The sequence below is a fragment of the Diachasma alloeum genome, unplaced genomic scaffold, assembly GCF_001412515.2.
Source record: "Diachasma alloeum isolate Michigan unplaced genomic scaffold, Dall2.0 Dall_scaffold_00325, whole genome shotgun sequence".
NCBI classification, from domain to species: domain Eukaryota; kingdom Metazoa; phylum Arthropoda; class Insecta; order Hymenoptera; family Braconidae; genus Diachasma; species Diachasma alloeum.
In genome coordinates this window covers 245419-259099 of record NW_021680464.1, presented here as the reverse complement: position 1 = coordinate 259099, position 13681 = coordinate 245419, and the positions used below count along the sequence as shown (strand labels likewise).

At 36.3% G+C, this 13681-nt stretch overlaps 1 protein-coding gene and 1 non-coding gene across 2 annotated transcripts in view; both read left to right on the top strand.

Annotated features, from left to right (window-relative positions):
• Positions 1-13681, top strand: part of LOC107040167 (DNA N6-methyl adenine demethylase) — a 101474-nt gene that overhangs the window by 23582 nt on the left and 64211 nt on the right. The window lies entirely within an intron of this gene.
• On the top strand, positions 8380-8527 carry Trnai-gau. Its single transcript has 2 exons — positions 8380-8417; positions 8493-8527. It is a non-coding gene; the product is annotated as a tRNA-Ile (tRNA).

Genomic DNA, 13681 nt, shown 5'->3' with positions numbered 1-13681 from the left:
CGTTCCTAGGCAGGAAAGCTTGAGGAAAATATCCGATCAATTTTGAAGCACGAGTTGTATTTGACGGATTATTTTTCCACAGCCATACATTTACAACCCACTTTTTTGTTTATCTGTCACACAGAATATTAAACGTGAAATGCGTTGAAAGATGAGAAACATTTGAAAAGCTACTAGTGAATTACCGTCGGAAATTTTTCAGAAATTTCCGAAATAAAACTGTTTAACAGCCTCAAATACTGCGCTCTGATTGGCTGAAATCCGACTGAGAAAAATAATCAGAAACAAAATTACATGAATTTTCAAATTTTCCGAATTTTTCCGAATTGTCACGGAATAATGGAACTGAAAAATCGAGAATTTAATTGATTTTCAGATCATTCGAACAGCGAATCAGTGGAATATTTGATTTTTCAATGACAAGACATTCTGAAATTTCAGTGGAAATGAAAAACGCTCAAAATTTCCGGGATTTGACACGAAAAATCCAGACAAAAACTTTCATCAGTGAAATTTTTCTCCAATATTTTCCTCCGTGTAAAACTGTTGTCGGTGATAAAACTACCTTGAAGAAAGCTACTGGCACCTCGTCCCTGGGTTAAGGGATGCTCGTTAATGAAGGTGCATTTCCCCGAGTGATTAACGAGGAGCCACCCGCCATTTTGAAGAGAGGCAGATGCGTCCAGTACCTCCAATTGTCTTCCGTTCTTCCCCGTTTTTTTTTTTCAAACGAAAACAATGTCGATGGGATCTAACAATCCGGTTTAACGAAACGAATAGCGATCACTTAACTCCAGTTGTTGTGCCTTTTTTATAGCTCCGCGGGATGGGAAAAAATGATATTCTATACCTGGGCATTTTGTTAGATCACTCGATACAGATTTATGGGAATGATAAAACACAAAATGACTCGCGTACACCAGACGCTTTACGATTCTGAAGGGCGAGATAACGTTTGAATTTCAGTGTATTCGCGTCTGCAGCGAGCGCACATAACTTGAAAGAGAGTATTACAGGGGTAAAGGGGAGGGGGGAGTAATCGGATTAATCGCAATCAAAAAATGCCATCTGCCGGATTGTTTGGTGTACGTGCTATTGCTGCGAGGGGTTGTGAACTATAAATTTTCCACAAATCTAGAATCTGGGTCTAGGAGGAATGAAAAATCTTGCCAGAGTTCGGCGCGATTGAGGGGAGTGGGGGTTTCCAGTGGCAGGATGACAATCGTGAAATTCTATCCGACAATTATCTACTGCACGTGAAGAATATCTTTGAGGGGAGGAGATTTACTTCGGGGGAATTAAACTATTGGATGGGAGAAATTGAGGTTTCCCACGCATTTTAATTTTTTTTCATTAATATTTCAGTCGCAAAGTGGTAAAACGGTACAAGTCAATTTTGACTATTGACCAGTTTTCAATGAATATCTTGGAATGTGAGGGAGATAGCAAAATTTTCATTATAACCTTTTTTGGAGAGCCGATTTAGAGCTACAATAAATGTAATTATGAAAATTTCGATATCTCCCTTAGATTTGGAAATATTGCTCAAAAACTCAACTGGGAGATAAGTCGACTTGAACCGTTTTACCACTTCGCTACTGATTTGGAGTTAATATTTTGGAAAATCAACAAGAAAACGATGTATTGAAATTTTTTGGCTGAAATTCCTGGTTGACTTCTTGGAAATTTTCATCGAGCTATGATTTCACGGAAATTTGAAAAAAAATGTCATAAAAAATTTGAAATTTTACGGAAAAAACTATAAATTGTGGATTTCAGTTGAATTGTTTCATAGGCGTTGATATAAATGAGGAAAATATATTTTGTTTTTTTCACTTATTTTGAAATTCAGCATAATTTGGTACTGAGTATTTGTTTTGATTCAAAATTCCAGTAAATTTGGGAGTTTTCGTCTTCCTGCTTCTGAAAAACTTGGATTTTCATTGAATTTTCAGTGAAATCTGAAACTTCATGGTTTTCCGTTCCCCTTAAATTGAATTCAATACCACTTCCTTGAAAATTCCTACTCAACCGTTCATGAAATTACGATTTTTTTCTAATAGCGTGGAAAATTGTTAACAGTTTGTGGCTGGATTTTTCCGTATATTTTTTTAGAAATTTTGATCATATTATGTCATGAAGGGAATTTCATATTTTTTTCCCCAATTCGTCAACATTATTTCCCCGAAAATTATTAATCAACTGTTTATGAAATTTCAGTTTTCTTCTAACAGTGAAGAAGCGGATTTTCAAAAGCCGTTGACTAAATTCAAATACATTGTTGGAAATATCAGTTGATACAAAAATAATCGAGCTATACTCCTCCTCCTACTACTTTACAAGGCCAAATATATTTGTTAAAAACCAACCTCTTGTCAAAACTCATCAACAAGTTGTTGAAAAAATAAATTAGCAACCAGTTTCCCTCTATATTAGAAAAATGGATCAACAACCAGTTGTACGTCAACAACTGGTTTTTAATTTATTTCTTCAACAAACAGTTGATGATTTTCAACAACTAGTTGTTGAGTTTCAGCAAATAGTCGTTACATTTCAAGAATATTTTTCCTCATCTAACGTCTCAAGTCGACTCTCGACTTGTAGAAAAGTGGGCAATTGCTGTTTGAGTTTTGACTGCCCTTCGAAAACGCTCTCTCGACTCGGACAGATGTTACACTTCTTCTGGGGATTCCGAGTGGCTTCGTGCGCTGGATAGTATGTCCTAAACGAGGACCACGTGTGGAGGAAATCCATTTCCTTTTACGATGAAGAAAAAATGACGGAAATTAGAAGTTGTCCGGGCGACGCAGCTGTCATCAGCCTAGATTTCTTCATAATTTTTTACTCCTCAATGATCGGATGTTTAATCGGGAGGACCTACCCCGCCGTTCAATCATTCTCGGGGATGTTCAATATTTTTTCATTCTCGCATCATCAAAAAGGTTGGAAGGTGCTGGGAAAATTTATCCAGCAGGGATGCTGCGTAAAAAAGGGCATTATTTCACAGTCGGATAAGCCGTTGAGGAAGAGACAATGATGGACGGGTTTCTTCTCGTTTTTTACAGATGGCTGCAGTTGAGAAAAAATTAATTATCCAAATTTACGTGTGGCCACTATTCCTCTTGGATCTACGGGGCGTTGGTGAAGGATCCTAGTGCCTTCGGTACGCAGCTGTCTGCAATTATTATCCTTCTGACCTGGGTTCAGAGACTCTTCACTTTTGTACCTGAATTTTTTTTTTCATAGCTTTTCTTTTCAACTTGATTTTACTTTTGGAGTTGATGACGTGTGAGGGATTTCTCTACTGAATTTAATTGAATTACCTTTTTTTGGGAGGGAAAAAAATAATTTATCGGTTTTGGGAATAATCGTGGACTCGAATTAGCTGGCTTTCATCAAGCAAAAAAATGTCGGGTATTTCACTTTAGATGTTTCACATGGATTACTACGAGAACATTGTTATTTAATGGAAATGTAGTAGGAATTTTCAAGAGAGCGACATTGAATTCGATTTACGGGGGAAAATCATGAAATGTCAAGTTAAACAGAATGTTTAATGAAAAACATGAATATTCCACCATATTGTGTTCAACTGTTAAGTAATTGAAAATTCAAAAATCAATTCAGCTGAATTTTCATGATTTCTATTAATTTTCATTTATTAATTGACTTGAAAACCCAATTTTAATTAATTTTTTCCTCCAAGTGTGAAATTTCCTTGACGGAATTCCTTGAAATTTCTGTGGAAGCGTCACTTGATGAAAATTCCCCAAAGTGTATCCAAAATTTCAACCAGAAAATTGTACATTAAATTAAATGTAGCGAAAAAAATTATGAAATTTCATATTGTTATGCTAAAAATTCAATGAAACTCCAAATTTTTCAATAGTAAGCACACTGTTAAAAATTTTCCACTAAAATTTCCGATAAAAGATTTGAAACTGTCCAACATGTAACATTTCCACTTAAATTTCAAGGAATTTTGTAATTTTTGTAAATTGCAGCCGAATTATTCCGGAACATTGATGAAAAATCAGGAAAATCCAGAGAAATCTCTCCTTGAATTCCAGATTTCTTTGAATTTTCCGGGAATTGGGCAGTGAATATTCATTTTCACTTGCAAATTCATGTAAATTGTTAAATTTCCATCTTTCTGCCACTAAAAAATTGTCTCTTCACTTAAATTTTCACAGAAACTTGAAATTCCATTGACTTTTTTTCCTCAAATCGAATGCAAGCTCTTTTTCCGGAAAATTCAGCCAAATTGCTTTAAACTGCAGTTGATATTTTCCCAGCTTACTTGAATTTTCACTAAAAACATGACTCTTCAATACCAAATTACCCAAATGTTTAATTAAACATTCAAGAATCCATCATCAATTTTATTATCAACTATTTCTATCAATTTTCATGGAATAATTGACCTCGAAATGCTGTTTTTATTGATTTCCTCACTGACTAGTCGAAATTGCCCGAAAACATTAAAAAAACCGTACAGTTAACATCACCAAAAAAATTTTCAACAGTCATGAACGAAAGAAATCAATAGCCGAATAAAATGAAAAATGGTCCACATAATCCCAATGATTCCCAACATCATCCCCATGATGAATCCATTTTGGATAAGACCGTTACAAATGCCCACGTATGTGTGAGCGTCTCGTTGCAACAATGGTAGATATTTTTATAGCGATTCGCGACGGCAGCTACATCAACACACCGACCGGTTTTCCAGGCGTGCATTTGAACATCTGCCGCTCCGTTTCTCTCCGATGCCGTCTGGGCATTATAGTACATATATACTTGCCATTACATACATGTACATTTAGCGCGTCCGAGGTCACGAGCATTGCACTCGGGAATTTTCACACGTGATTCACTGGAAAAATATTGTTTCACTGTCAAGAGCGCTCGAGTGAAACTACGAGAAATATGAATAAAAAACTGCGTTTTGTGTCTCTTGGGGCAATTTTCCGTGAAAATTATCCTCAACGATTCAAGTGCAGTGATTGTAATCCCGTTTGTAGAGGCATGTCTCGGTGGTTGACGTACGTGTATTAAAGAGCTTATCAATCAATTCGACGATGTACAATTCTCACAATGAGATCTGAGTGAATTGCATTAACCTACAGACATACATTGCGGCTGTCTGTGCATGAACCACGAGAATGTGTCCGTCGCGTAGGAGTGACGGTGGTCAACCCCAAACTACTCTCACGCAACACGCGATGACACACGAAAAACCGCATATTTGCGATCCTCGGACTTCTCAAATATTCATAATTCAGGTTATGCACGACAATGCGGCTCCTGCATTTTCACCGGGATAATCAGACATTCCCGGATTGCTCAGGAAATTTCTGATGATTTTTGGTTATTTTCTGAGATATTCCGCGAGGGGGTGAATACACTATTGGAAATTTTTGGAAATGAAGTGACAATTTAAGAATTCCGATTTTGTAAATTTAATTGAATTTTGGTTTTCATGTGTTATATTTCAAATGTTTTGAATACCAAAACAAAAATAATGTTGTTAATGTTTGTGTTAATGTTTTGTTCATCTTCTGAGATATTCCGCGAGGGGGTGAATACACTGTTGGAAATTTCTTTGAAATCCAGTGACAGCTGCATGTGATTTTGATTTCAATTTAAGAATTCCAATTTCGTAAATTTAATTGAATTTTGTTCCTCATGTATTCTATTTAATTTTTCTATCAGATCTTCATTCAAAAGCTAAATAGAATTTTTCTTATGAATTGAAATTCAATTTGAGAAGTCGAATGTTGTAAATTTGCATAAACATACTTACTTTCATATAGTAATGACATTTTGAATTATTGACCATTACATTCAATTGAGTTTTCAAAAGATTGAAAATTGTCAGAAATAGTCGCCTGAGTTTCCACTATTTTCAGTGTGGAAAATAGTAAATTTTCAATTTGTAAATTGAAATTTATTGATTAGGGCTTTCACTGAGTTTTCACAAAAATATTCCAAAAATAATAGTTGATACCGATCCCTGCAACAGTGTGTGATATTTTTAGACGAGTTGAATAGCCTGAGTTGGAAGAAATCAAATAATTTTGTATTGAAACAATACTAAATGGCATGATGAAACAAACATTAATACCAGTTATTTTTAAGTATCCTCCGGATGTCGAGCGTCGTCTTCTGACAACAGTTACAAGACCAACTGGGATTATTTTTCAAATTTCACAGCCCACTTCCGGTGGACCACCAGAAAAAATCTTTTCGGTGGCATTACTAAAGAGAGTTATATCAAGTTGACAACCGTGCGTGATCCCCGAGCTAGTGCTCCAAGTATCAACCCGTGCATTATTCATCGGCACGACTGCTATAGCGTCACGCATACGCTCCGCAGATCACTCGGAATTCGAAACTCCAACGATTGTCGTATTTGTTTACTCCAAGAAATTGACAATTATCCTATTTTCTTGGTGACATTCGTCTTTGCTCGTGAAATTGACGGTTATAATTTTTGAATTAGAAAGGATGATAATTTTAACATGATAAATAGGCTTGATGGTTTGGAATGAAAAAATGAGCCTCAACTCCGGAAGGCAATTCAATCAACTAATGCGGGTGAGAATCGTGGGAAGTTGGACATGGGAGTTTTCTTACTTCTTACCCTTTATGTACTCATATTTTGTTCAGTGTTTTACTACTACCCCCATGCCGTTGGCGCTTCATTTTTATGGAGGAAATGTTCAAGATCACAATAAGTTGAAGAACATTTCTAGTGGATTATCATCAGGGCTTGAAAATTCACGGAACGAAATCCGGAAGTATATTGAATCATATGAAATTTGAAACTTGAAATTTTTCCTTGATTAAATTTTTTTTTCTTTAATTGTTGGATAATTCGGTTCAGTATTATTTTAATTAGTCTAAACTACTATGAGAAAGAATTATGAAAGTGTAGGTAACAAATTAATTTTCACTGATATCTCGAACTTCTCGATTGAGAGGCAACTGAATTTTACCCTCCCTCCGCGCGGAGAGAAATATTCAATAAAAATTACGTATCTTTTCCGTAATTCCGGAACGAAATCTGATTGTAGGAAATTTTACGGAACTGTCACGAAATTTTTCCAGAGCATTCCGTACTTTTTATCTGAATCTCCTGTGAAAAATTACGATACAGTCACTTAAATTTTCTAAGTCGATTCCGTAATCGGTGACCGAATTGTGAGTTCCGTAATTTTTACTGAACATTTCTCTCCGTGCGTATTATATTAATGTATTGCTACATACACTTGACAGACAATTGATATATAATACATCCTACATCGCTTTTTTGACGCCACAAACCTTAAAATATAATTCACCTCCTTAAATTTGATTTATATCGAGTGCAAAGGACCACGAATAACATGTATTGTTTAACAATAATTCTTCTGTCGAATTCGATAATGTACATACTGCAGAATAATCTGTAAGGTTTAAAATGCTTATTAATAGAAAAAATTAATTTAACTAAAATGGTCAGGATCCTCTGGAATAATGTACAACTATGTCCCCATATTTTTTCAATGCTTAACTACTACCCCCGTGTCGTTGATTCTACATTTTGATGGAGGAAATATTCACGATCACAATAAGTTGAAGAACATTTCTAGTGGATTATCCTCAGGGCTTGAAAATTCATGTAAAGAAGTCTGGAAATGCATTAAATCATTTGATAGATTTGAAATTTTTCATTGGTTAAAATGATTGTTTTTATTCTTTCATTATTTGATAATTCTGTTGAGCATTGTTTTGCTTTGTTTTTATATTAATGAACTGAACTACTATGAGCACAGCTCATTTAATTATGGGGGCAAGTTAATTAATTATAAATAAACGAATAACGTTTCAGTCACAAAACACATCAGCAAATTTTGTCGATCAAAAACCCAAAGAAGAAAGAAGAATTCTCGTCCCCTTCCCTCTTTCACCCCGATGTCTCGGCCTTCTCCGTTGGGAGGCAACTGAATTTAATTAAAATTGTCTGGATTCTCCAGAATGATGTGCAACTGCTCCAAGAATTTCCTCATAAACCGATGCCAGCGCAGTATCTCAAGTCTCTTATTCCATAAAAATAAAATGTCATGCTTTTTTTCCGCCTCTCGTAACTACTAAACTCAGACGAAAACAATTACGATACAACTGGTCAACACTGAATCATTCCGGAGAAAAACAAAACGGGGAGATAAACAAATATCCATCAACGCGTTCAAACGTTTCACCAGCTATGACTCAGATTTCCGTAGTTGGATCTAAAGTGAGCAGTTGGGTGACTGGCAAAGCGCTAGCTTGTCACCCGGGCGACCGGGGTTCGATTCCCCGTGGATTCGCAATTTTTCGAAATTGCTCACAGCCGCAGTGGCGAAATTGGTTAACGCGCCAGGTAGATATACGAGCCAGACGGAGAGGGAGGGGTGAAAAAAGAGAGAGAGAGAGATAAAGAGAGAGAAACCTTGTGGTCTGGAACCTGGAGTTCTCGGTTCAAATCCGAGCTGCGGCAATATTTTTATTGCACGGGAGGATAACGTTAACAAAAACTTCATTAGTCATAAACAATTTGTGAAAGATAAATAATTGTTTCAATTGCAATTCTTTAATTACTTCATGAATTTCCGAAGATTCACTAATTAACTAAAGTACTACTAGGGGAGGTTGGGGTGAAACTGACACTTTTGACTTTTTTTTTATGTTAATGAGGGGTTGAAATGTTGATGGAATTTAATTTTTTTTTCAATACAAAGAACAATTCTTTCCCTTTGTGATGAACCTAACCTGAACTCAATTGATAAATTTGTTTCTGAGTTATGCACAATTTAAAAAAAGTCTAGTGTCCATTTTATCCCACCCTCCCCTAAATAAATAGATATTGTTATAACAATGAAATTGTAATAAAATTTTCAAAATTCAAGAGGGAAAATTCACTATTCACTTCGCAATTTTTCCGCGGTTCTACGTAAAAATTCCTGAAAGAGAATTTCGCCCCTCTTTTACATTTTCGCACATCATTTCTCCTGAAGGTTTTTTCGCGTTCATTTCCATTTTTATAAATTATGTGGAAGATAAGGGAAATGAATACCCACTTTAATTAGATCGTTGAGGATGTGACGTTTCGCTAATTATTTCATGTTCATCAGCCCCTATAAAAATTCAATACCATCAATGTCTCATCTTAATATCTCTCATCCAGGTAGATATACGAGCCAGATGGAGAGGTAGAAAAAAAAAGAGAAAATGTTTGTGCGGCAATTTTTTATTCGACACGAGGAAAACATTAGCAGAAGATTAATTTGTCATAAACAATTTGTGAAAGAAAGATGAGTGTTTCAATTGCAATTCTTTAATCATTTCATGAATTTCCGAAGATTCACTAATTAACTAACATACTACTAACTAAATAGAAATTGTTATAAAAATTGAATTGTAATAAAATTTGCACAATTCAAGAGGGCAAATTCACTATTCGCTTCGCAGTGTTTCCGCGGTTCTGCGTAAAAATTCCTGAACGAGTATTTTGCTCCATTTTTACGTTTTCGCACATAATTTCTCCTGAAGGTTTTTTCGCATTCATTTCCATTTTTATACATTATGTGGAAGATAAGGGAAATTAGAGAAATCAATAACCACTTTAATTAGATCGTTGAGGATGTGACGTTTCGCTAATTATTTCATGTTCATCATCCCCCAGAAAAATTCAATACCATCAATGTCTCACGTTAACGCCAAAAACCAATAAAATGGATGATAAACATTCATAAAAAAAAACTTCCACATGAAAATCAAAAATTCAGTTCGTGATACGCATTAACGTTATCAAAGCCAGGTGCAAATCGAGTAAATGCACCGAAGCAGCCTCCATTACCGCCGTAATTAGGTCCCCGAATGACAAGCAATTTGGAATATGACATACCGATAAGAATCCCGAAAACCGCCCGGAAATAGACCCGTCACTCCGCGAAAACTTGAAAAAAAAGCCCATCAACTTGAGCAGCTGTGCTGAATCGAAACAAGATATTGTCGAGGACACCCTGCATAATAATTGGTTAACAGGTTTTATGAACCTGTAACGGTGAACGACGGAAGCCGCACTCAAGCTTACCGCCATGGCCGGTCCAATTTGCTCTCGGTTGGACCAGCTTGAGCCACGACGTTCATCATCATATAACGCTTTTTATTCTATATACAACCCGCTGACTCAATGGTACACTCTCGACCAACTAGTAAATTGATTAGTTGGGTATTGTGCGCGTATACGCATGTGCAACATAACCGTGATGACGATGATGATATACGAAACACGCGCTAGCTACGATAGAAAAAAATAATCCTGGGAACGTTAGACGAACGAGTCTGCATCAACGTTGTGGCTCGGACCCAATGAAAATAAAAAGGATGTCAGATTGCCGCGGCGTCGGAAGTTACGGATTAAGTTAGGAAGTGGACTGTTAGGCCGTCGGGTGGATTGGAGTGCGATGGAAAATGCCAGAGCGTATCATGACGGAGAGAGACTGTCACTTACAAACAACAAAAAAAATTAGCAGTTTTATTGATCAATTCATCTGTGATTCTTCGTTTGATTTCATGAGATTGTCTTTGGGTGGTGCTGGGCGGTCTTGGAAGGACCTAGGCAGGTTCTAACGAGGCCCTGCTGAGGGTGTCCATGTGAGGACCTTTTGGAGGCCCTTCCAAGTAGCACTTCAATGACGAAAATTGAAAGGGTAATCTAGCAAACTTGTGCAGCGAAAAAGTTTCCAATTTTGAGAGCAAAGTTGTTCATTCTGAGAAACTCATAGGTATGGCATATATTGCTCTGAGAATTTATTGGTTTATTCATTTGTTATTCAGATATATTTTGGTATTCAGATATAAGATGCTTTTAACATGATTGGATTAATTTTAGAACAGGAAAGATCATTGATTGAAGAGAGAAAATGTTGGTTAACAAAATGATCAATTTGTTGATCAATTCATCTGTGATTCGTTCTTCGTTTAATTTCATGAGATTGTCTTTGGCTGATGTTGAGCTGCCTTGGAAGGAATTATTCAAGTCCTAGGCTTTTCTAAGTTGCACTTGAATGACGAAAATTTGGAGGGTATCTGGCAAGCTGGTGTAGGAGAAAAGTTTCCAATATTCGGAACAAAGCTGTTGATTTTGAGAAACTCATGGTTATGGCCTACGTTGTTCTTAGAATTAATTAATTTACTCATTTGCTATCCAGAGGTAGTATAGAAGGTACTTGAACCATGATTGGATTAATTTTAGAACAAGAAAAATCATTAATTTGAGAACGAAAATGTTCGTTAATTCATGTACAAATGTGCAAAGTTGTTGTCTCATTCTCAAGGAAAACCTAAAAATAAATTTATGAAGGTCAGCTTAGTCTCTCCTTAGACACATCAGATCCTCAATTTTACACCTTTCAAGGTCCAAACAGGGACCTTACCTCATCAGCCAACTTTTTTTTACTCAAAACAATTCATCCAATGTAAACCAAGCGACTGAAAATAGAAAAAAAATGGCTAGATTCGATTGCCCCAACGATATTAGTAAAAATAGCAGATGACGCTGACGACTTCCGGCATATTCGCACAAACTTTCGGTATTTCCGTGGGTTGTCCGTGGTCATCGTACGATAGCACGACATTGTATATATTGCCCACCAGCCGGGTCTGTCTCCAGGGGGTGCAAACGTCGGTGGGCGGATGAGATGGCAGTCCGCCGGCCGAAGAGGGTGGGCATAACCTTGAACCTAAGGTTTGTTTGGGTTCATATCCCCTCCGAGGAAAACCTCACACGCGATATAGCGACAATAACAGTGATTAGGTGAGTTTCCTTTTTGGACAGATGACGATGTTGAAAGTTGGCATTAATCCTGTACATGCTATACCTGAACCAATTTTATTGATGATTAATTAATACAGTTAGCCATACCGCTCCTCCGGCAATATGGCAACCATCTGTTACCAATTTTTTTCATCCTCCATGGCCGGTAAACTTCCTCAGCATCCAGACGTCTCCGAACCTCCACGAAAAACAGAGAGAATGAAAGCTTGATAAACGAGAGTTTCTTTTGGAGAATCGGACGAAGATCTCTTTTGGAGATACGGAATCGAGTTGTTTGGTTGAGAGTTTTAATTTGATAGAAAATATCGCTTCTCTTTGTCTTTATGTCGCGCTCTTGCGGAGACTTTCTGGGGAATTTTTCAGTTTCCTGAAAGGAGAGAATTCTGCACTAGCTAGAATTCACTGGGAGAAAAATCGATGTAATATCGCAAAAATCATTTCTTGAGCCAAAAACATCGCATACATGTTTGATCAATTTATGGTAGGTTTCAGACAAGAAATCGGTGCTCTTCGGGCTAAGGAGGAAGTTACTGAATGAAAAGGTGATGCCTTTTTTCGAAATGACATAATATTCCTTGTAAGACAAGAATAGTTTGACAGAAGGAAAAGAAGATATTGGTTCCCTTCGAACTCAAAACGATTGAGTGTAAGCGAAGGTTATATTTTTTTAATATCTGGAGGTTTTCCTCTGCATAAACTCTCTATTCATTCAATATGAAAGTCTCTGATTCATGATTCACTGAATCGAAGCTTTTAACATTTTTAGTCGTTTTCTTATCTTCTGACACGAAAAAAACGATTTCTGGTGGCAAGAAATTCTCACTTTATCATGAAATGTTCATGTTCAAGTCATGAACACTTCACCGAAATCTGATATTGTCTGACACATTATCCGGAATTATTATCCCAAGAAATTTATCCTCAAGAGATGAGATATTTGGAGCAAGAAATTAGTTTGTGATATTATGACGATATTTCTCTCAGTGTAGAATGCGTTTTATTATACCCCGAATTATACATTAAATCCTTCATTAATCAATACCATCACAGCTTTACATATGTAAAAAAAATAGTCATGTTGTATGAGAAAGTTCTTTTTATAGGATGCCAATGAGTGTCATTCATCTGTTCAGTTAGATAGACTTTTATTAAATTAGTCTATTCACGTCTTCATTTTCTTTCATTCACAATCATTTTCTTTATTTGGTATTGACCAATTTGGAACAGCTCTTTACCCTCACAAATGTACTCTTGTTCACAAGTCTCGGAATTTCGCTGGAAATACTTGGAAAATATTTGTACAACTTTAGAGGTGATGAGATATTGGAGATATTCTTCACCAGCAGCTGTCGAGCTACATCATGGCAGTGAATAACGCTCGCTCCGAAAGAATATTATAAACTCTATTTTTACGTTCAACGCGTGCTTGATAATAATTCTCGCAATTTTCGGTTCAGACGTTTGTGGACATTCCATTTACGGTTAGATATAAGTGAGAACCGATAAATGGATTCTTCCTTATTTTTCAATAATGACACGAAATTGCGTAAGATCTACCGTAAACCTTCCGAACTAAATTCCAAAAATGGTTACGACGAGATTAAAAGTAGCATTCGTATCACATTATTTAACGAGTTCCTCATTCCACTGTTGGAAAACGACTTTCAATTTTGCGGGAAAGAGTAATTGATGGACAATCTATTGGCAATTCAATTGAATACAATATTCACTTTTCAAAATGACTTCGAAAATTCACAACGTAATTAAAAAATCATTGATCGCTCAACATGAAAAATCCACGAATGCTTTCAC